Source organism: Phlebotomus papatasi, chromosome 1, assembly GCF_024763615.1.
Source record: "Phlebotomus papatasi isolate M1 chromosome 1, Ppap_2.1, whole genome shotgun sequence".
In the NCBI taxonomy this organism is placed as follows: Eukaryota; Metazoa; Arthropoda; class Insecta; order Diptera; family Psychodidae; genus Phlebotomus; species Phlebotomus papatasi.
The window spans coordinates 35,328,595-35,352,823 of NC_077222.1; the positions used below are offsets into that span (position 1 = coordinate 35,328,595).

General features: G+C 32.6%; 1 protein-coding gene across 3 annotated transcripts in view; it reads right to left on the reverse strand.

Moving 5' to 3' along the window:
* LOC129798949 (uncharacterized) overlaps nucleotides 1-21,852 on the reverse strand; it is a 230,317-nt gene extending 208,465 nt beyond the window's left edge. For 2 of the 3 annotated variants that reach the window (XM_055842469.1, XM_055842468.1), the window contains exon 1: nucleotides 21,801-21,852. The gene's annotated coding sequence lies outside the window, so the exon portion shown is untranslated. The remainder of the gene's footprint in view (nucleotides 1-21,800) is intronic. The other variant, XM_055842473.1, reaches the window with a different exon arrangement.
* Nucleotides 21,853-24,229: the final 2,377 nt, after the last annotated feature.

Consider the following 24,229-nt stretch of genomic DNA (forward strand, 5'->3'; position numbering starts at 1 on the left):
GAACTAGGTCAAAGTTACTTCACTGAAGGGTATTTTTACTGTTTTTTTTTTATCTGTAGAATATAGACTGTAGTATTGAAAAAATTCTACGTGCTAGTTAAATTAACATGATGGAAATCAATCTACTGATTACTCTTTTTCAATGTAAAATTTTATCTCGGCTGAACTTCAGTCATTAAAGTGCATACTTAAGTGTTTTTGATTTAAGAATATACTTCAGTCGAGATTATTTTCGTTTGGCAAAATTCATATGGAGCATCAAATAGAAATATGCATCACAGTGTTACATGAAGACATGTGTAGTGCATCATATGCATCATATGTACGTATCTTATAACATAGAAACCTCTATATCAAGAAAAAAATAATAAAGAAAATGATCAAATAAAAAAAAAACAGAATATAAATAAATTCAAAATAGTAAAATTTATCCATTTTGTATTTGTAACGTAGAACGAGTTATTTTAACTCTTTAAACGAGTCAATTTAACCCTTAAAAAGAGTTATTATAATTCTTTTATTCATGTGAATATAAAGATAAAAACAAGAAAAATTGCTCTGAATAAAGTTGAATCAACTTTTTTGAATATGACACACAATAAGAAGTAAAATTAACTGTAAAATATGAATTATCGAAAATCACAGCGAAAAGGAGTTGATTTTACATCAATTCGAGTAAGTTTTACTCCAACCAACGGTAAGAGATATCAACTTCCGGTCTTCGACAACACCCTCCATGAATCAATTTTATTTAGGACACCTTTCTTTTTTCAGCATCCCCTCCTTCCCACCAAAACCATGTTTCTTGGTTTATTTCGAAAACGGCTTGTGGTCGTCCTTGTACACCTTACAGTGGTGGCCAAAATAATAGAACCACCTCTGCAAAAACCATTATTTTATCTTTTGTATTTTTTTCATTCCAATTCTTTCAAATAATTTTGATGCAGAAATTTTCAAATAATAACGTTACGTCGAATACATATTTTTTTGGTCGCAAGAAGTCTCTATTTTTCACAGAATTTGTCAATAGTAAAATTCTGTTTGAACAACGGAATAGGGCCACTTTCATTTAAATAAATGAATTTGACTTATAAGTCGAATAAGTGGAACTAATGGTGCTATTCCAATGAAAAAGTGACCATGTCTTTTTTAGCACATTACTGTTCTCAAGTACTAAAAAAGACCATGTCTGTTCCCATACGTCATTTCAAGGAAAATAACGAGTAGAGAATATTAATGTTGCTCGCCGACTTTTCACCACTGAGAACTCACGGGAAAATCATGGAAAACCTGGGAAAATCCGAAGTTGAGGCTAAAGTTGTCAACTCCAGGCCATCCAACTGCATCACTCCACCAAGCTGACATGACATTACTCCCACACTGACTGAATGTCAGATGGCATTGTGATCGGGTGAAAGCTTGCTCGGAGGGAATATTCGAATTCGGATTTTGGTTAAATTTTTCTTTTGTGTCGGTTCCTGTCATGACTATTTCATGATTTTGAAACTGGGGAATATATGAAGTTTTTGTGTAGAGAGAAGAACCTTACATCGTGTCAATCATGATAAAGAAAATGTAGAAAATACTATGAAAGTGAAAACATTAAATTAATCTTGTCGATTTCCCAACCGACATTAATTGCAATAACATGTGGAAACAATCATGGTCTTTTTAGTACTTGAGAACAGTAATGTGCTAAAAAACATGCTCATTTTTTCACTGGAATAGCACAATAAAGCTGTATTTAGAGACTATAAATGACAATTTTTCTATTTTATTATTCGTATTGAATTTCAGTATTGATGTATTCTGTGCAATATAGAGACCTCTAGCGGACAAAACAACTTTTATTCTACGAGGTTAATAATTTAAATATTTCTACAACAAAGTTACAGTAACAAGTTGGGAAAAGATACAAAAGTTAAAACAAAAGTAAGCTTTACAAGGTGGTTCTACTATTTTGGCCACCACTGTATGTCTGAAAAACATTTTGGTATCGAATTTTCTGAAATCAAAGTTAAACTACTTTGGAAAGCCTATTAAGCCTTTAAATTTTCAACTCGGCTACATCTTTAGCTGCATTAGTTTTAATCGATAGTGAATCGGTAAACTACTTGTAAATGATATGTGTATGCAGGGAAGTACTTTAGATTGAACGAGAAAAATGAATCACCATTTCGCTTGGGAAGTAATGAAAATAAATTTGAAAAACCTGCTATTTATCCATCGATATTGTATCGTATGAATAGTTCAACTTTTAAGTAATTGTAAGATGCATTTAGTTAGCGGCAAAGTGGCAAGTATATTACAAACTGCTTAAATTGTGGGTTTAATTAAAAAAAAGTTCTTTGATTCAGAAATTAAATTGGTATAGGGTAAGGCCTCATAATTTTGTACATGGTGCTTATAAGCATCAATGTACTGAGTTTGAGTTTGAAGTGCTATATTTTCGATTCTAATTTACTTTCTTGTTACTCTCTTTTCAGAAGGGTTGTTTAGAAACTTGGCAAGGGTTTATTGTCTTTGTTTTTACTAAAATTAGTCTTAATAGTTTAAAAATGAATTGATATGTAGAGGTGAATTTGACTCGAATTTTGGACAACTTGGTTATTAATTTGGACAACTTGGCTGTATATTTGGACAGCTAATCCGCTTCAACAGGATGCCCATTATTCTTCATTTTATGAACCAATCTTACCAAGTCCTCTTCCTGTTCATGTTAGGGAAACGTAGAGTGTCACAAAAAGTCCGGAAACTTTCCATATCATTCATTAAAGTGATCTGACTTCGGTACTCCAAGTGCGTGCTATTTAGCGCATTCCTTGACCTTTCCGGGAGCCTTTCAAGGCTTTTCTCGCTACATCTCTTTTATAGAGGTGATGCTCCTTTGTTTCCCCAGGCACATGTCCAACTAATCATCATAAAAGCTAAAACTTCACGAAATTTCGTGTGAAAAACACCTGTCTAAAATAAGAAGTATCACCTCACTGGTGAATCTCTGAGAAAATTTCCCATTTTTCACACGAAAAATCTAATTCACAAGGTAAATATCACTTCAGGTCAAATGTACAAATCACCACTAACGTGAATAAACACAATTTTCAATGAATGTTCAATAATATCACTCAAAAAAAAGCGAAGAAACATTGTTAGTACTTCACCACAGCTAAATAAGACTGAAGTAAACACAAAGTGCTGTCATATTTGCAGCAATTTCTCACACTGGATTTTCAACAGAGCAATTTAAACTCAAATCATATTCAAAATTTAACGTATTTAGTGTTAAAATCTTCCAAAAAGAACAAATATTTAGATAGAATTCATTTTTCATCAAATATTGGAATAAAAATCCATAATTTTAATCAATTTATTTTCAGTGTCCAATTTTATCCTCAGTGTGTCCAAAATAAGAAACTGGACAAAATTATGAGCCCCTACCCTAAGTCTTTGAGAATTAAACCTTGATATTAACAAAATAAGAACTCTGTCAGCTTCTTTATAATATCGTGAATTGAAAAATTTCCTCCCCTATTTTTCGCACTTTCCTCACTGGAAATATGAGTACAATTAATTACAATAAATCGGAACATGATACGCTGTATTGTGGAAAATAAATATTTCCTCAAACATGATCTTTACCCTCTGACATCGTACCACTTTCTTCCTCGATGCCCCTTTGCAGGGGGTGAAACTGCAATAATGTTGCGAACAGAAGCAACAGGGTCGTCATCGAGACAATGTTAAAAGAAATGTTGGTGAGATAAGGGTGGGCCTTTAGCGACAAATGTGAGATCTTCGGTGGCTTGAGCACAAATAGAAAAGACGAGAAGTTGAGATTTTATCTTGTCACATTATTTTTTATTTCGGGGGGTTGAATGGTTTGCTTTTTTTGTGTCTCTCTATTTTTTCCTTCTTGTACTTTTTTCCCAACCGCCCCTGTCTCCGACGAACCAAGTGGTTTTTTATTACACCATCAACCACCCTGAAAATTGTTTTGCCACTACTAATACCAAGCATCCAGAGCAACAATATGCGGATATATCCAGCAACTTCCCTCCATTTACGTTCCCCATTCTTATAAAGGGTGGGCAGTGTCTCTCTCCTGGAGAACATCTGAGGAGATGTCTGGGACGAAAGTTTTGCTCTCTTGGGCTGGGAAATATAGATGAGAGAAAGTGTGGGTGGCTTCTAGTGAATTGAGGTGAAATTCGAAAATTGTCTGAGGGTGAACCACAGAAATGCTGGACAAGAGTATATAGATGGGCAAAAAGGGGTGGAATGTATACAATATTTTATAGTGAAATTTCACTCTTGACCACATTGTCGTGGTTAGGCTAGATAAGTGGACCGGAAATGTTTTCATTTGACCCACCGTTCGTGTTACGCCACCTCCCCCAAAAAGAGCTCCAAACACGGGGCCCTCGTGTGGACACATCCGATGATGATGATGATAAACCAACTTCTGGGCGATGAAAATTTACACTCATTTGCATAATTGTGTATATTACTCAACCCTACAATGTTGCTCCATCAGCCACGAAAACTATGTCAATTTGATTTATATATTGTCCCCGATCCTCGTGAAAGACCTATCTCGTGTTCACACGAAAAGAACAGGGAGAAAGATACTACAGTCCCGTGATAAAATATTTTACCGAAATGAATTATTGAAAACATCATGAAATTTCAATGGATAAAGAAGCACAGTTACAGTCTCAAACAACATAAAATTTATTTACAAAATCAATACGGTGTAATATGATTATTATTGCTTTCCATTATTAATAAATATGTTAAATACATTACATAAGGGGTGGTTTTCTATTTGAGGCAAAGATAGCAAACACAAGAGAAACCCCCCTCCTAGAACTGAATTTGTATCAAATAATTGATTTTCTCTCCACATTTAACAATTTTGCTCTGTTATTCTCTCCAGAGATGTATTTCGCGTAAAAGACATAAAAAATTATTAAGTAGGTTATAAAAGATTCATATTGTTTGGGTAATTTAGAATAATTAATAAATTTTGAAAGAGAAAATCTTGGTTCAACGTATCGTATCAACCAATTCTGCATTGCCAAATTCTCGGAGAAGAAAAACCAGGGGATGATTCACTTTTTTTTGTCATAACGGTAAAATTTGTAGGTGTAAAAAAACCGTAGATGCGAGTTTGTACTCTGAGGGTAACTTTGTACCTCTGCTTTTGGCAAGCTTTACGTTAATTCTAGGACTTAAAAGTATTCAATTGACCATAAGAGCATTTAAAGATGGTCTAAAGATCGTCATAAAGTGCTATTATTTAAGAAAAGTTTACGAAAAGCTCAGCTTTAACCGAGAAATGGATTATACAGAAACTGTTGAAAATGCAATATGATTATTATATGCGTTAAGTGTGGTGGCAGCCAAAATCCCGAACGCCAAAATCGCGAAAAGGCCAAAATCCCGAAAGCTAAAATCCCGAAAGTTCAAAATCCTGAAAAGGATGAAATTATATGGAGGAAAATGTTTAGAATAATTTCCCAAGACACGGAAGATTTCCCTTTACCTCCAGGAAGCGCGGATGCAATCGTGGGAGTAGCTATGACACTTTTAATAAATCGGGATTTTGGCTTTCGGGATTTTGGCCCATTCGGTATTTTGGCTTTCGGGATTTTGGCTTTCGGGATTATGACCGGGACCCCGTTAAGTGACTTATTGCGTCTTTCGGCTTAAGTCGCAAGTCTGTCTAGGACATAATACGGACTTCAAACCTAAGGTTTAGCCATCTGGCTTAAGTTCTCTAATTCTGTCTATTCTGTCTCTATTTCTGTATGAAGCCGACATAAGAGACCTTTGTTTGGCTCAATTTGCTTCCAGTTCTCTTTTTAGCGAATAGACTTTTCTTGCCAAAAACAGATTAAAGGAAATAACTTAAAAGTACATTTTAGGTATTGGTACAGAATAATGATCTACGACAAAATTATAAAATGATAAATTTTACCTTTATGAAAGATGCTACTGAATATTCATTTTATTTACGAGAGCCTACAATTAAAACAAATCAATATATCAAAAAATACTCTGCCCAGTCCGCAAAAAATTACTCTGACTCAAAAATGACTGGTTAATAAATGGTCAAAAAAATTACTCCTAATTGGAATCTTAAGAATTAGTCATATTCGCGTCGAATTTTGGTCACAGCATTACTTAAGATTGAATTAGTAATATAACAGTTATTTTACGGTTCTAAAATTTACTCTATCATGCAGTAACAAAAGCGACTGTAAATGACGGTATTTTTCCGTACAAAAAATGACGCGCCAAAAACAATGCATTTGGCGTCCTTCTCTAGTGCATAGGTACGAAATCGACGTACACACTTTGAATGAAAACGTTAAGTGCACTTCACAACTTTCTATTGCGTTACGACTATAGACAATATTTTCTCAACAATTCTTCACATTTTCCATCGTTTTCTACTACGTTCTACGTAAATTTCTCTAATTTTTTCCCAATTCACTACACACATTTGCGAAGATTTTTGCCGTTCGCCTATTGCTGAATGAGCCATCCGACATGTCGAAAATTTTCGCATTGGATGGCAACAACATAAAAAAATCTTTTAAAATTTTCACTAAATAGGTCTTTTCGACACAAAATTTTAATCACAGGATACTCCAGAGACTGGAGCAAACTCCTAAATCACAAAATTTCATTTTGCAAAAAAAATGTTTGTGTGTTTATCATGCAAAAAATTGCCTAATTTTCACTTAAGTTCTGTCGGCACTGTACTTTTTCGAATCACAACACACATCTCTACTGAAGGAGCTTTTCCTCCCAATGTACACTATTATATTGTTGAGAAAACACGCGAAAATATTAATTACTTTTGATTACTTTGCGAATTCACAGCTCTGAATAGTTCTATTTGCCATTTGACAAGTGAAATTTCCCCTCAAATATATCCAGTGAGGAGAAGAATTTTTATTAGTACACTGGAAGTCGGCGTCATATTTTAGTCGTAGGCGGGTAATTTCAGAGTTATTATGACGCCAAATGACTTCCGTAATTACCGTCATATTATTCCCCACTTTCCGTCATTCGACTCTCTGACGACCGTCATAGGCCCCGTTTTTGGAATCCAGAATACATACATCCAACGGTAATCTTACTCCAAATTGCTATTTGGGTGTGCTTATAGATAAGCGCCCTAGCTGCCCCAAACTAAGATTTAGAATGGCCACAATTCAAACTTTTGGGAGGCACCGAGAAAAACCCTTTCCGATTGAAAAAATGGCATTCCTAAAAGTTGCAGAATATATATATTTTTTTAAAATATAAATTTGAATATTATTGATTTTAGAGATTCAAATTTTTTCAGGGCTCGTGAAAAAAATATTGTCCATTTCAGCAAATATTGCTTCATGATTCTTTTGAGTTTTCCATAATAAGAATTTTGAGTTTCTCGACTTATAAAAAACAAAAGTTCGAATTGTATTCTAGGTCTTTTTTGGATAATTTGCTGTTCGAATATAAAACCTCTGATTGACGTTATAAAAAAAAAGTTTTAAAAGAAATGCCCACAAACTATTTTTATTAATTTTTTAATTGAAGAATTTATTGTACTCGATGCTGTAAAAAAACTTGAAAAAAACAATGGAATGCCTCTTAACCACAGTGCCCAATTCCAATTATAAAAAGGGTAAAGTTTTAATATTGTTTCCAAACATTATTTTATAAACTTTGATCTAGTCATAGGACGAACTTCTACAGATATAAACTATACTAAAAAAAACTGAAAGGTACAAAATATAGGTAATTTCTATATTAAAAAGAGATGGCAAAGCGTCCCAGCTTTGCGGAATGCTCGAACTCACGAGATAGAGCTCACCGTGAATTAGGTTTTTGCATAATCTTTTGGAATAACTCATCTACTAGAAATCAAATTGATTCATAAATCACAAAAGCATTTCAAAATCAAAAAATCGATGTTGATGAAAAAAATCATGTTGATGGTCCCCCGATCGATTTAAAGAAGAATCTCAACATTTATGTATGTTTCACATGAGTTTTAAAAGATATTTTCTCAGAAATGTTTAGGAAATTTGTTCTAAAATAGGTACTTCATATTTTTGGAAAATGACAAAAACCAACAAATGAGGCATTTAGAGTGATCGGAGCGGGATATCTTAGATAAGCAAAATTGTAGTCCTAAGTGGTGCCTATAGCCTGGTGTCAATGAATTTTTAATATTTTGTTTAGTTTATTTTATACAATTTTTTAAAACCTCACTTTAAGACCATTTGTTTTTGGTAATTCTTAGAGAAACTCTAATTTGACATCCTGAAGGAGTGGTTTTACAAAGTCTTTTGTTATTATCAAAGTTGAAGCACAGCTAATGAGCTTTCTAACGGACCCACACTTTTTAAGTTCTGTTCACTAGAACATGAGATATAACGGATAATGTAATACCACCTGACAGTTTCCTAAAAACATGGACGCACCATGCTATAAAAAAGCTTAGCCCAAAAAATTTGATCAGCCCAAACATTTTAGTCATCTGTTTAAGCCTTTATCGTAATTTTTTGGAATACTGTCTCAAAGTCAAAGCATGAAAAAGTGTCCCAACCTCCCTGATCTCCCCTAAACCAGAAAAAAGTAGTCTTGAGGAGTGTAGAGCTTTTACTTCTTCGTGGTCTTCTTTTTGCTCATATGAAACAGTGAAGTAATCATAATCCCAATTTGAAAACGGTTCCAAATTGCCCCATTTTACTCCATTTTAATTCCTTAAAAAGTAATTTAATGCTATCAGCATTTCGACTTTACTAATTTATTAAAATGAAAGCATCATCACGATTAATTTGTAAATGTTTCACTTTATAGTACCGTGTATGTAATCAATTGTATCAAATCGTGAAATTATCTACAGTTCAAGCTACTCAATGAAATGTATGCCAGAATTCAGCCCTGCTTTTTTCAACAATCCCTCCAATATTTGAATTTTTATCTGCAAACATGAAGCATGTTCTATTTTTTCCGCAACCACTCTGCCAGAGTAGATTGTGAGGAAATGTATAGCCAAATTCACTCACGCGACAATTGATTGATATTTTGATACAAAATCGATCGAGTGATTGGGAATAAAATGTATTTGGGGACTGGGAGTGTTCATGGATGAAAAAAAGCCCGTAGTCCCATCTGTTCGACAAACACTGTGCGATATATTGTATTTTTCATTTTACCAGGGGGAAGATTTTTTTGTGCTAAGCAGTGGGGAACACTCAATAATCTTATCATGTTCAACTGATATCGCAACTCACTGTAATTAACGTAGAATCGTCTTAGTGGTGGCACCCTTTTTTTCGGAGGACAAGGGGAGCATCTTGTCGCTTGTCAATTGATTTGCCGCCTTTGGTCTCTCATTCTTATCCTCTTGTTCCCTTTTATTGTCCACCAACACAATAGTAAAGCATTTAGGGCGTGCAAGAACATATTTAGGGCAAAAAATTTGGCACAAAAGACTGGAACTGCAAGGATGAGCATATATAGACATTTCTTTTTAATAAACTATCCTATTTTCCTGAATTTGAACAAGAGTTTAGGGTAAACACTGTAGTAAAAGCTTTTTATCTCCGCCATTAATTATAAATACTGAAGCATTTACTGTAAAATACTCTCCTCCCGTATTATTTACCAGCGCAGCATTGTCCGTCCAAATGGCATAATAAGCTTAGAGGACAATGCATTTCTAATTAAACTGAACTCACTAAATTGTCAATTTTCACACAATTCGATGTTTACTGTGTAAAAATAATAATAAAAGCACAAAATAATCAATACGAGTTGAATTTAACCATCAATGGAATCGTATGCCTCTTTGTGTTAAGCACACCTGTAATGCATATTATTTTCAACTAAATTGTTCCACATCGACAATATTATGAGTTTGATTATGTCATCCAATTACAGAGAATTTATAATTTGCCAGGCGTTCAACACAACATGAAAATAATTAGTGACTCTTGGTCAGAACGGAATGTACTTTGTCTCACATTTAATTTGTGAGAAAATGAGAAATTTTCCTCATTTGCACTACAGGGAGCTTTTGGAAATACACAAATTTGACGATTCGTAGGTAATATTAATGAAATGGTATTTTAAGTGTGATGTGTAATTCTAAATATGCACTTAACTAAACTTAAAAGTTTTCTACTTAATACTTCTACATATTAAACAAAAATAATTAGAGTGTGATAAAATAATTGTAATTCAATTTAGAGCTCTGTATCGGTCCAACTACTTGTGACAATATGTTCATATTTTGCCTAATCACAGTAGGGGAGACCGGAGTAGAATAAGTCAGTAAATAAACTTTCTATTTAGGGAGTTCCTTATTCTGTCTGATTAAATAGTAGTTTGCGCAGGGGGTGAATAAATAGGGAAAGTGCACATGCTTCGAACGATCCCAAGCTTTACAATGACTACATTTTTCCCATGTTTCTGAATAAATCTGACTCCGTAGTATGTTCTAAAAACTGGACACTTTCCCCTAGTTTTTTTTAAATTTGGATGCGATAAGTCATATTTATTGGAAAACATAGGAAAAAATTGGTCATTATAAAGTTTGGGACCGTGCAAAGTATGGGTACTTTCCCCTATGGCAAGCGAGTGAACCGTGAGTGGCAGATCGGCAGATTGCGCCGATCACCAGGGTTGGGCGAATTTTTTACATTTTACATAGTAAAAAAATTTTAACATGTGCTACATTTAAAATTAACAAAATTAAAATGTAAAAAATGTAAAATTTATTGGTAGCCATCAAATATCAAGTTTAAATTTTTTATTCTTTACTCAATCAAAGAGTTCACTGTAAGCTGTAAAATATTTTGCGTCTTTTTGCTGTAAAGCTTGCCGTCTAAAATTCATGATGAAATTTTCTGAAAATCACAATTCAAATTTTGTACTAACCGGTTGAACCAATATAATAATAACTATCTAAACGATTAATAATTTTTGAACTTATATACATACGTGTACAAAGGAATTTTCCAATTGTTCCGTGGTTTTTGCTAATCATCAATATTGTAAAAATCATTGAGATTAAGATTTATTTTCTGCTCTCTTTATAACGATTATTGGAGGATTTTGCTATATACCTTGTCCAAGACATCACATTGCAGAAAACAATGTTCACGAAGAGAATCAGTGTCTCCTTGCTAATGCTGATTCTGTGGTAATGAATGTTTCTGTGATAATATTCTAAAAACCATCGGGCTTTATTATTAAAATGAGACTAACGTATTGAACAAAAATTCACACAGAAATTACGATATTATATCGATTTTATTTAAATCTGCATAGAATCCGAGTAAAAACGTACTAAATTGCTAAACGTTTCGTTCGACAGCTGTGCGGATTTTACATTAAATTTTAACCGTTTTGTGCTGCAACTGTGCGCTCTTTATTTGCAAGTTTAACCTTTTCGTGTTCTATGAGTGTATTACATACACATGAAATTATTTTAAGCTTAACTTATGCAAGATTTGAACATAATATTAACCGTTTTATGCTAACCTATTTTTAAAATATATTGCGGAGTCACATTTATTCAGAAACATAGGAAAAATTAGATATTATGAAGCTTAGGACCATGCAAAGCATGGGCACTTTCCCCTAATAATATCTCGTTGTAATCTACGATGATGACCTAACGCAATGTACTTTCTTAGGCATTATTTTTCCGGTGTTCACCATCAGTGAAAATATAACAGCTTTTCCGTTTTGCCCAGAAATTTCGGTTTCGATGATAACCTTCTTCCTCTAAAATAACCTCGAAAATAATGCTTTCGAAATTTTTCAGGATCGTGAATTTCCATCAAATTCACAAATCTTAAGAAAAATTCCATGAATATTATTTAGTTTACCACTAAATAAAGAAGGTCCAAATCGGTCCAGAAAACTCGAGCAAGACGAAAAAAGTGTTTTCATTAAAATTTCTAGGAAATCTCAAAGTTCCAAATTAGACATGATTAGAAATTACCCTTTATTACCCTATTGACTAACTATACATAATATTTTGCACAAAAAAAAAGATTATGAATTTGATTGATTGGTATTTTCAAGAAGACTTCTTGAAAATACAAAAAAAAAATACTACACACTCGTTGTATTTTCTAAGGTTAAACGTACGACATTTCATTGATTTCGGTCAGTGAAAAGCTTCTCATCCTTAGAGAGTTAACAATTAAAAGAAACCAACATTTTAGTCGGGCCATAGTCCTTATACAAGGCAATCAATCGGGATTTTTTAAAATAGTTTCTCAAATAATAAAAATTATAAAGCGTTTCTGATAAGTTGGAGTGCAACTAACTCCCTCTATATTTGCAAAATCATATCGCCGTATGCATCAGAAATTGTGCTAACTGCCTTTGCTTTGTGTCTGCATTCATTGCAAAGTATGCATTGCTTCGTGTAATGTAGTAAATACAAATTAAATACATTTAGCACAGTTGCTTGTCCAACCGATGATATCTCAAATGTATCAATTGAATTGATTGAAAATTGCAGAATAATAAATAAATTAATATAATTTTAAAAATCCCGCTTATTAGCCCTTCAATTGAACTGTGATATTTTTCACATATGCCGAAGTACTATTGCATGTAATAACATGCAATTGAAGTGGGAAAGCTGTCAAGTGTTTTCATGAATCACCCCATGAAAGTAATCAAAGGGTTATTTTTGACTACGCACAGTCATATTCCTCTCATTATCAGGGAAGTGTGAGCTTTACAAAAAAAAAAATATGTGAAAATTTTGCAGTCAATAATACTGTTTTAAAATTAAAAAATTAATTGTATTTCGGTAAAAATTTCACGAGGAAAAATTTTAATTGGGAAAAACTTTTAATTAACTGGTATGGAAAAACAGGGGACATTATGGTGTATAATGTATAATTGTTGTTGCTATGCAAAATATTCCCATACAATTCCTGTGGGCAAAATGGAAAGGTTGGTGGATGCAAAAAAAAAACGTGCTGCATGTTTAAAAGTTAGTTAGTGAACGTTTATCAGCTCCCAAATAGAATCATTTCTATTGAAAAATTTTATACTGTTGGTTGCGGGTGTTTTATTATGTACGAAAATATTCTACTCTGCAAATTGGGGAATTTCAACTAAACGAAAGGGGATCTCAGAAGAGAATTTATTGACGTGAATTTTTTTGTTGTTACGATGATGAAGAATACGAAGCGCAGGTGCTTTTTTCCTGTATAACGTATCTGAATTCCCGCTCTAAAGGATTCTTGTATGAGAATCATAATCAGTTTGTCGTATAAATTTATTTGATAGATAAAGGAAAAGGTGGGTGGCAGGCGTCTAATTCAATTATGTCAACATTCATTAAACACAGTTGGTGGCCATGCTTATGATATCACTTCTATTTTTACCATCCCAGAGTACCCACTTTCTTTTGTTGTCAACTCCAAAATCACACCCATCCTCTACCTCTAGTCTTATCGATTGATGCAGGATCATTATCGAGGTTATTACCTGAATTGTCCCCCATCTCATAACACACATGAGACTCCCAGCCATCAAGCTGTTTTTCCGAGTTTTTTTTTTCGAAACAGTGAAAAAAACTTCCCCCTCTCTCTCAATGTTGGACAGAGAGATTGATGTCACCGGGAGTTTGAGGCAGAAAGTGGAAAAATAAGATTGTTAAAAGTTACCTAATTAAAAATTGTTGGATATATTGCATCCTTCTAACCCTTCTCGCCTGGAGCTTTTTAATTCTATTCCAATTCACTCAGAGTGCATCTACAAATTAGTATCAACTTTTACCTCTAGTGTCACCTCAATGACGGTTTTTGGTAACAAAATCCACCAAATCCCAAGAGCGGCTTTTAAAATGGAATTTGGAATTGTTTTCAAAATGTTCTAAAAGACTTTAAGATATTATTGCATTAAATAGTGGGGAATTATTCACTAGCTACCGATGAAGTTAGAGTGAAAGGAATTATAAATAAATTGTTTCACAAATACTTTGAGGGTTTAATTGAAAAAAATAATACTTAATTTGTATTTATTCAGTTTAATCGCCAATATAAATTTATTAATGTACAGAAAGCGATAAAAAAAACAGGATACTGACGGAAGTGAATCCACCTTTAATTGTTACATAAAAATAGTAAATTTTAAAATTACGATATAACAAAATCCCAATGCGGGAGAGATCTCTGAGAAAAAAATTGAGGTGCGATTAACTTTTTTTCCTCATAACTTTAACACTTTTTAGGTGTAAAAATATATCAACATTTTTTAATGTTAATTTTACACCATTTTGAGTGTAAAATTAATATGAAAAAGGGTAACTTTTACCCTCAATACACCTAAAAAGGATAATATTTACACCGATTTCGAATCAATACTCCAGGGTAAAATACACATTTCCGGAATGTTATTTTAACTTTTTCGGATTTCTCTCAGTGAGGTATCAAATTTTTACAAAAAAGAGCCTTTATAAACCTCTTCAATTCTATAAAGTTTAAAGGGATTCGAGCAAGATATTTAAATAGGGAAATGTTCGATACTTCCGGACGATTGATCATTTAATTTCTTTCGAATGTTCTCTTTAATGAATCTGATCGATTGCAATATATATTTTAGTATTTAGCTAGTCGTATGCCTCATATTTCTTGAAAAGAATCATGGGTTAAATTAATTAGGTATATAGAAAAAATTAGTTATTTGAATGTACCGCACTTCCTGTCACATTTTCTGCCAAAAACAGCAAAATGAATTGAAATGTAATTTTCTGTGAGAATACCGAAAAACTATGTGCAAATGAGCTCTAGAAAAATTTTTTCCTTAAAAGTATATGTCAACTGAATATTTATTTAATTTATGTGAGCTCTTAATTAGAGCAAAGCAAATTAGAGAATTTTCACAAACTACGTTTTATGAAAATGACACGAAAAGTCTATCATACACAAGTCCAAACAGCTGGAGTTTGATTTTTCAAAAGTTTCTCGGAAATTTTGAAATCAATTTCGACAAAAATTGTTAATGTTCCAAGAATTGAACCTCAGTTTCAAATTTTCGAACTAAATTTGAGCATATGGCGGAGAAAAGTTATGACAAATAACACACAAATAGCCTGTTTTATTATTGATTATAAAGGGAATTGTAATGATATTATAATATAAGCTTTGTTGTGTCAATTTTTCCAAAAACATATAAAATTTGGCACTTGAAACACTTCGAGATTAAAACAGAAAGTACTTCGGCCATTATGCGAACAAAATGAGTAGTAAAAATGCTTTAGCTCAGATCCCGATTTTCAATTTTTTTCTTTTGAATTCCAGCCATGAATTAGACAAATGGCTTTCACTAATGCAATTAAATAAATTCAATATGTTAAATATGTAAAATAAATAAATAAAACGGTAAATAACCTCGTTCCCGAACATTCCTAATTAATAAATAACAAGCAGGTTCAAGAAATTTTAAAAATCTAAAGGATTATCTACTGCTACTCTTATTATACCGTTTAAAGTCCAGTTGTCTTAAAAAAAATCGTAAATTGTAAAATATCAGGGTTAAACTATACCTCCAAGTCTGAAGCTACTTATCTAAGTTATGGTAGGCATACCTTATTTTATCCTTGGTTAACTTATTTACTTTAGAATTGTTTGAATATTAGATTTATAGACGGAAAACCTGTTAATCAAAATCGATTATGAAACTAAAAGGACGACTCAGAATATAAGTCGAATAACTCGATTTTTTTACAAAATTCGTTTTATCGCTGTATGGATACTCGTTTATATTATCTATTATTGTGAATATTATACCGGAAAGTTAATATAGTTTTCAAAAGCTAAATATAGTTTTCAAAGCTATATTTAGAACTTTTAAATCTTAAAAATCTTATATTCAGAATGAAAAACTCAGCTTCAAATCGCTCTTCTGTAAAATTTGCCTTTTTCGAATTATTCTTTTCTTATTCTGTTATTATCTTTTACCGTTTCCAAAACAGATTATAACAGTGTCAATGTATAAAAAGCCTCGACTTCAGCTAAATCATATAGAAACCGATTTTTTTGTTTATAAAACCAATTTTTAAAATAGATTTTTCTGCTTATGAACAGTAGTATTTCATGAAGCCATTAATATATTGATAAATTAAGTCGGAAAACTAACTCAATTTTTGCATTTTTGGGATTTTGAAAACTCACTAAATTAAGAGAACTATGGCTTAAGAAAATTGATAAAAGCGGTATTTATTCATTATTAAATTATGCTAAGCATTTTCTCAGCTAATCCTGAAGCAAGGAAAACAGCTTAGAAATAGATTTAAAGTTTTAGCATTGCATGTGCAATGAGTTTGAAGTAAATTGGCTAAAAATAAAATTACTTTTTGTGTTTTTGTGAAACCGGGTCTAGGTCGTGGGTGATAGTCCTCTGTCATTTGTATTCAGAAAGGATGTAACCATAATTTAAAATTATAGCGGATCAACTCTGCTTATTAGCAAAACAATATATATTAGAGATGTATGATATTTGCAATAGTTCTTTAGCAAATAGAAAAAAAATAGTTTTAAAGTTTTAATCTAGGCAATTGTGTGAGATAATCATGTTCAATAAATTGAGTTCTTAAACCTGTTTTCTGAAAAATTGCTTAAGAGAAAGTATCCATGCCCAGCCCATGCTTCGTACGATCCAAAGCATTGTAATGACTAAATTTTTCTATGTGTCTCAATAAATGTGTTTCCGCTATATATTTTAAAAACTGCGCCATTTTTCCTAGTTTTTAAAATATGTGTGCGATGAGTCACATTTTTTTTAGCAACATAGGGTCGAAGGAACACCTATCGACATTTTCGGTGTTCCCTGCCGAAAAGGTGTTCCTTCTACCCTACAAAAAATGTAGTCTTTACCAAGCTTGGGATCGTACGAAGCATGAGCACTTGCTCCTAGAATGAATTGATCCCCTGTAATTTGCAAAGAACAATATATAATGGGCCTGATCGGATTAGTTTCGCAAGGTTGAAACGGACCCCTTAGCTTAATATTTACCTGTTAAAAAAAAATAAAATTACTTAAACTTTAATGTTTTCTTTAAAAAAAAAAATCTTAAGTCAGCTGTTTTATTTTGAAAAACACAGACAAATTTTTAAAGTATTTAATATAGCTTAAACTTATCACTTTTAATTAACATAAAGTAGATAACTAAAATTTAACTAACAAGTCAGTATAATTATTATTGGCAAAATTCGAATAAATATTTTAACCAATAGGGGAATGTAGGCATGGTTCGCAAAGAGTGAACCTTCAAACAATGTGAATTTTCTTTTTGTTTCCAAAGAGCTGACTTACCATTTCTCATCTCGATTCATGAGCCTATCTTATGGCTAAGAAATTACGAACTAGCTCTTTGTAAACAAAGAGAAAATTTGCGTTGTTTGAAAGTTCACTCTGTGCGAACCATGTCAACATTCCCCTATTAACCTCAAAAATAATTTCAAATCACCGCAAAAGCGAAACCCAATAATTAACTAAATAAATTTCTGTTTGCAAATGTATGGCTTAAATATTTGAACTTCCTATTTCGATAAACAAGTCGTCGAATTTTCTGTGATTAAAAATGTCGGGCATTATATACCCTTTCGTGCAGGTTCTACCCAAATGCGGATTAGAGCGTCAGTATTGCAAGGTGTTTTGTTAAATAAGACACTTTGCTAAACACCTTAATATTCTAACCGCAGTCTGTTAAACATTCGATGGGCATATTTGAGTGATGTTTTCATGGTGGTTTGTTGAATTAAACAATATTGTGTAGATTGTGTGTGGCACATAATGAGAAGTTGTGTGTATAAATTTTAACATGAATTTGCATATCAAAGTTTTGACGATTATTATGGGTTCATTCACATTTTACCCACAATTGTGTAAATACATCAACCCAACTCTCAATTGAGTGGTGAAAACCACACCTGACTGTGAGACAAGGTGGGAAAAGTGGAGTTTTGCTGATGGTGCTATATATGGGTGGAAAACGTGCTTCATACACCAAGTTAAAATGTATATAAATTTTGCACACGTTAAATTGTCCAGTGGAAAATACTGCCTCACCTTTACCCCACATCTCTCGCACATAAACATTCAACCTCTATCAAATTTATTAACATTACCCCGCAAAAGGCGTAAATAGCATTAGATAATGGATTAAATCCAATTCTAGCGATATCACCTGACGGGATCCGAAACGTTCTACCAATTCAATCTAACACCTTTCACATCATATTACACTCAGATGAACGGAAAATACTATAGATATGGGATTTTCTGCAGTATTTTTGAGAAACAAAAAAAAAATAAGACCTAACAAAAGGGATACATTCTGTGATTTTTTATTGACTTTGACTGATGATAAAAAAGCTTTAAAATTGATTTGTTGACAATTTGTCTCATCTGACAAATGGAATCATATTATTTCGCTAATAGTGTCAGGTCGTAATTTAGCCCTGAGGCAATAATTTCATGATATTAATAAGCAATTCATTATCATTAAATCAATTAATAACTCTTCCAGCATCACGATTGATTGGACACACTATTTTGATTAATACTTGCCCACACACTGCAAGGTAATTTCAATTAAAAAGCTTGATAATGCAATAATCTAAATGAAACACCGAAATAGCATTAAGCTCGAGCAAAGAGGGCACTCACCTGGAAAAATATTCCAACATTTTAACCCACTAGCACGCACAAAAATCCCACTAGAGATGTTATTGGATAAACCACTTAAAATATCCGGCAATATGAAGTTTAATCTAGGACACCCTCATATAGCACTTAGAGACAGAATCTGACACTAATCCTGAGTTTGAAAAATTCAAAATAGAATTCAAAACCGAAAGGATTTTACACAAATCAGTAAATTTCCATATTCCTGGGCGACAATTGTGTGTGTTATCTAATAAAAAAGAGTTTATCCGAGTGTTCACTTAATATTACTTAGTGGAGTATGCATGCATATATGCATACTTATAGCCCACATAAAATCGAATCTATTCACCAATGCCTATGGATCAATGCGGGATATTTCTTAGGGTAGAATAAAACGTGGATAAACGTTCTAAACGGGTCGGTTAATTTAAAATACATGAATATGCAGAAGAAATTGTGTTTGTCAATATTCTTCCCAAATGTATGCTCTTATAGTGGCTTCACCTTAAAAATTATTAAATTTCCTTAAAAGGAAAATCGATCGTATAGGCTTAATTGTTAACTTAATTAACTTAATTATTTTTTCGCATATTTACTGCTTTATTAGTACACTTTTTTTTTTAAAGTTACCCTACACTACAACATTATCTTTTCTAAAGAACATGGATAGAACTTCTACATAAATTTCCCAAGAGATTCTGGAAAATAAGTAATTGTGTAATATTAAATTGTAGAGTGAAGTGCCATGCTTCGTACGACTTCAGCTTCGTAAATAACTAAATTTTTCTTATGTTTCTGAATAAGTTGACTCCGCAATATATTTTAACACTAAACCTACCAAGACCCGGTCAAATTGATTGGTTTAAAATTAATACATATTTAAACGGTACAATCTCACTATCAAAATTTATGAATTTCCTAAAATATATTTTTAATATATTTAAAATATTTAATATATTTTTAAGTGTTTAATTTTTAATTTTTTACACTTTTCCAAGAAAAATTTGTTGAGTATCCTACCCTACCGCGGTTTGTTATTTGACTCAAAAACGACCAAAAATGGTCGGTAGGGTCGGTAGGTTTAGTGTTAAAAACGAAGCACTTTCCCTTAGTTTTCAAAATACGGTTGCGATGGTGCGATAGGTCACCTTTATTGAGAACCATATGAAAAATTTAATCATTACGATGCTTGGGATCATACGATGCATGGCCACTTTCCACTATATTGTAGTATTTATTACTACTTATTTATATGTCTTTTATTTTAAATGAAAATCTTTAAATCTACCGTAAGTGTGGGTGACTTTAATACCCTCTTTTTCGTAAGCTTTTCTTTAATTCTAAAGTGTAAAAATGGTCATCATCGATCAGACATGGTTGATCGGACCGGTAAAGACCATCCTTAAGTTCTAGAAGTAAAGAAAGCCTTACTAACGGGTCAAAGTCACCCGCAAATACGGTATTAAAAATTCTCATTACTGGGGATTGGGATGGAAACCACCAGAGAGGAACTCGTCCAGTAATAGCCTTCCCGATTTGAAAGCTCTCTCCGGTTGAGGTGTTTACTTTACCGATTCGAAGGTATATCAGAGAGAACTTACCTAAAAACCCGTTGGAATGTCGAACGTTTAAACCGAGAAGTTACACAAAAGTGAGAAAGTTTATGAAATGGACATTTATCGTAATAAAATTGCAATTCAAACGTTGTGCCATTCTGAAATTCCACAAAACTACGCTTTTTGCAGCAAACGTTTGCATCAGGGGCCCATCAAGCTTAATTAAAAGTGAAACTATTTTTCACTTTTCCTAGTAAAATTTTTGTAGAAATTGCACCGCGACTTAAACAAATTTGCTCCTAGTTCTTGTATTATTTCGGCAAACATTATGAAATATGTATTTTTAGATAGCTTTTAATGCTCGATTTCGAAATATATCAGACTTATGAGTTAATTCTCTTTAGGAAAGAACTTTCCAATAGTCTTCAATGCCTCTATGAAAAAATGTATGGAAAAATGAAATGTCGATAGGCCCCTGGTTTGCACACTGTTATTGACATTGTTGACGATTGAAGTGTCAAGAATATCGAAATTCGAAATGGCAGAACAATCAGCGCTAAAGCGGTGGGTATATGAACTTGCACTTTTAGGCTTCCGGTAAATTTTCGCCAGAGCCAAGCCAAACCTAGGCTTTGGAGTGGCTTTGTCTCTTCGAAAGGTTATTACTGAACGGAGCCAATATGTTTAAAAAGTGATATTTTGGCTAAGAAATTATTACGTTTTTTTCAAGGTTTATTTCTTGACACGATCAAAAAAACACGAATAAAGAAAGGACGAAAACAAAAAGATGTTAAATTTAGAAAATGCATATTTTGGAAAAAATTATTTTTTCGTTATGTCATTAAAATTGATAAGATTATAACATTCACAACAAAATGGTACACGTAAAGGCTTACGTGTTATCACGAAGACAAACATCAGCATGTTTTCTCAGTTTTTGGTTCCGTCGTAATTAAAAGGAAATTTAATTCAAGCTCTTAAGCGTATATAAAGCATAATATTTGAACTCTGTTTTCCATATTTTCTTAAATTTTCATTAAATAATAATAAAAAAATAAGCCTTTGTCACCTGATTTACCGGAGTAATCTTAAACGACTGTTAGGAGGAATATTTTTCAGCCTATAGAAGCAAGTAGGGATTTATTGCAAAGGAATTGGAATCGCCGAAATCGCGATTAAGTATGAATTGGTATTGAACTTCATTGAGACACCGTTAAGAATCGATATATAACTTTTATACAAATATTTACTGAGTTTTTCACAAAACAAACACAATTTTTGTTGAGTTAATCTGACAAATATAAAAGAAGTTGAAATGAACTTTGAAAAAGTTCAAATACATTACGATCATAAACGATCATGCGTATGATCGCACTATAAATTTCTTAAATTAAGGAAATAATATCCAGCTAATTAATTTAAGAATTATAACATTTAATCCACGAGTTCAAGCCTTCAGCGATTAAGAACACTTTGAGTTTGTTTTCAGAATATTTTTACAAAGTTTTATACAATATAATAGCTTCTTACCTTATTTTTCTAAAGATATCCTGAAAAAGCTCCCACTGAGAATTTTTCGAATCTGAAATATTACGAGAAGTAATATTAAGCACAGAATAGATGCAATAGGGTAAAGTGGTACAAGTTGGACAGTGGTACAAGTTGGACAATGGTATAATTTGGACAGGGCTTTTTGTCTCGATAAATTTAGTACTTCATTTTTATTTGTATATTTTTAATGCTTTAGTTTTATAATTTGGTTCCTTGTGCTTAAAAACAAATTTTGTACTATATTTATCAAGAAAAAAGCCATGTCCAACTTGTACCGGCGAATTGTCCAACTTGTAACACTAATTCCAAATTATACACTTTACCCTACCTTTACAAAATAGTTAAGTTTGTTACTTAAAATGAATAAGTTAAAATTTGCAAATTTGAAAGAAATTTAAATAAAAAATCGTACATTACACTGCAAAACTTTATTCAAAGGGTAACTTTCTGGCACGAACTTACTAAAAAGGGAAACATCTGCTTATTTTTTGTAAATTTCTTGTGGATGACGCAAATGATTAATACAATCCAGGAAATAGTTTTTCATAATTTTCAATATGGAGATTGGTTACAAACTCTAAGACGGCGGTGGCCACTATTACTCAAATATATGATATTCTTTATGAACTGTATCTCTGAAGTATAGGTACTTTTAAGAGCCTTAGCACAAAAGTAATAATATATTAATAAATTGAAGCCAAAATAATGCTTCTTAATGTAGATAATTTGCACTAACAATTTTTGCTTAACAAGTCAGTAACGAAGGAGACTTAAGAAATATTTTTCTGATTTTATGTTTTAAATTATAAATATTATTGATTTTTGTTACTCTGAAGACTGCTCAGGCAAATGGCAAACCTGTGCTATCTATATGTTTTTGTTCTTACTTATTAAATGATTATGCCCTTTAACCAAGCGCCTAGCAAGTTGGCCTTTTTATATGGAGCTATTTGAAGCCAATTCCTAAATTGATCTCGGACTCAGCTCACAGTGCTCCAAGGAAAAAATTTATTTATGCAAAAATTTAGTATATTTATCCCTACATACGGAAAGGTATCTTATAATACGAAAAAACTTCTCACTTTTTAAATATTTAGCATAACGATCATGAGTGCAGAAAAATTCCCATACGCATTTGTATGTGAAAGTAAGAAATTGGCTTCAACTTTGAAGGCCACTGGCCGGGGACTAGCATTTAACAAATCATTGCGTGGAGCACAGTGGAGGAGCAATCGTCGTAACCGTAACTTTCTCATCACCAATATCAGCAATTCTTCTAAGAATAGGGAATTACACAATCTATACAAAAATTGCTGATTTAGATGACAACGAAGTAATGACAATTGCTGATCCAATCTATGAAATATTAACTAAAAACACTCATTGTCACTATTATGTCGAAATTTAATTAATTTTAGAAACAAACCAAAACGTCAAAATGGTTTATATTAAATTTAATTTGAAGCATTTTACGCAATTCAAAAATTGACAAGATCTCGAGGCGGAAAACGCTGCTAAAATCATTGAACATGAAAATGTTATCCAGAAATTTCCTATTTACTGGCCGTTTGACTGTGCAAAAAAATAATCAAAAGAATAACTAATTATCACTGCTGAAGGGTGCTGCCAACAGCAGAAATGAATTGTGAATTCTCAAATTAACTTCCCCAAACACACTTTCATCCAAACCAACCCCCTTGATGTATATAATACTCGTGGAAAATGCATGGAATAGGGAATACTTTTTTTCCCAAACTACCCATCCCAATCCACTCACTTTCAGAATATAATTTTATATTTCAGTGAATTACAGAAAGAAAGAGGTGAAAAAAATATGAGACTGGCAAAGAGTCATTTATGTAATTTTTCCCACAAAAATCAATTATCCCAGAGAGAATGAATGTACCCCACCCTCAGTGATGTTCTTTTTTTGTACACCCCTTGCGTGGAGTTCTGATCATTTTTTTCCACTCATTTTCCGTGTATAAGTGTATATCATCACATCCATGAGTGTTTTTCCCGCTGTTTTAGTTCTAACCAAAAGCCCAACCCTGTGTACCTAACCTCACTTCCACGTGCGCGGAAATGAAACTGTTCTTTTTATTTAGGAATGCGGGATGAGGTTTGAATACACATCATGAGTATATCTCTCGAGGTTGTGGATAATTTTTTGATAATTAATTTCATTGGTACCAGTTGAGGAATGGCAATTATATCAATTGAGTCACATGCGACGGACGTCGCAAAAACGTCACCCAACCCACATTTTGTGTGTGGACGAGCGTGAGCAATGAAATTTGCATTAAGACCTGACACGAATTTTCCACTCCACTTTTATGCCTTCAAAATACATCAAACATACTCTGCTACAGGTAATTCTAATTCTGTGGAAGAAAGTCACAGACATT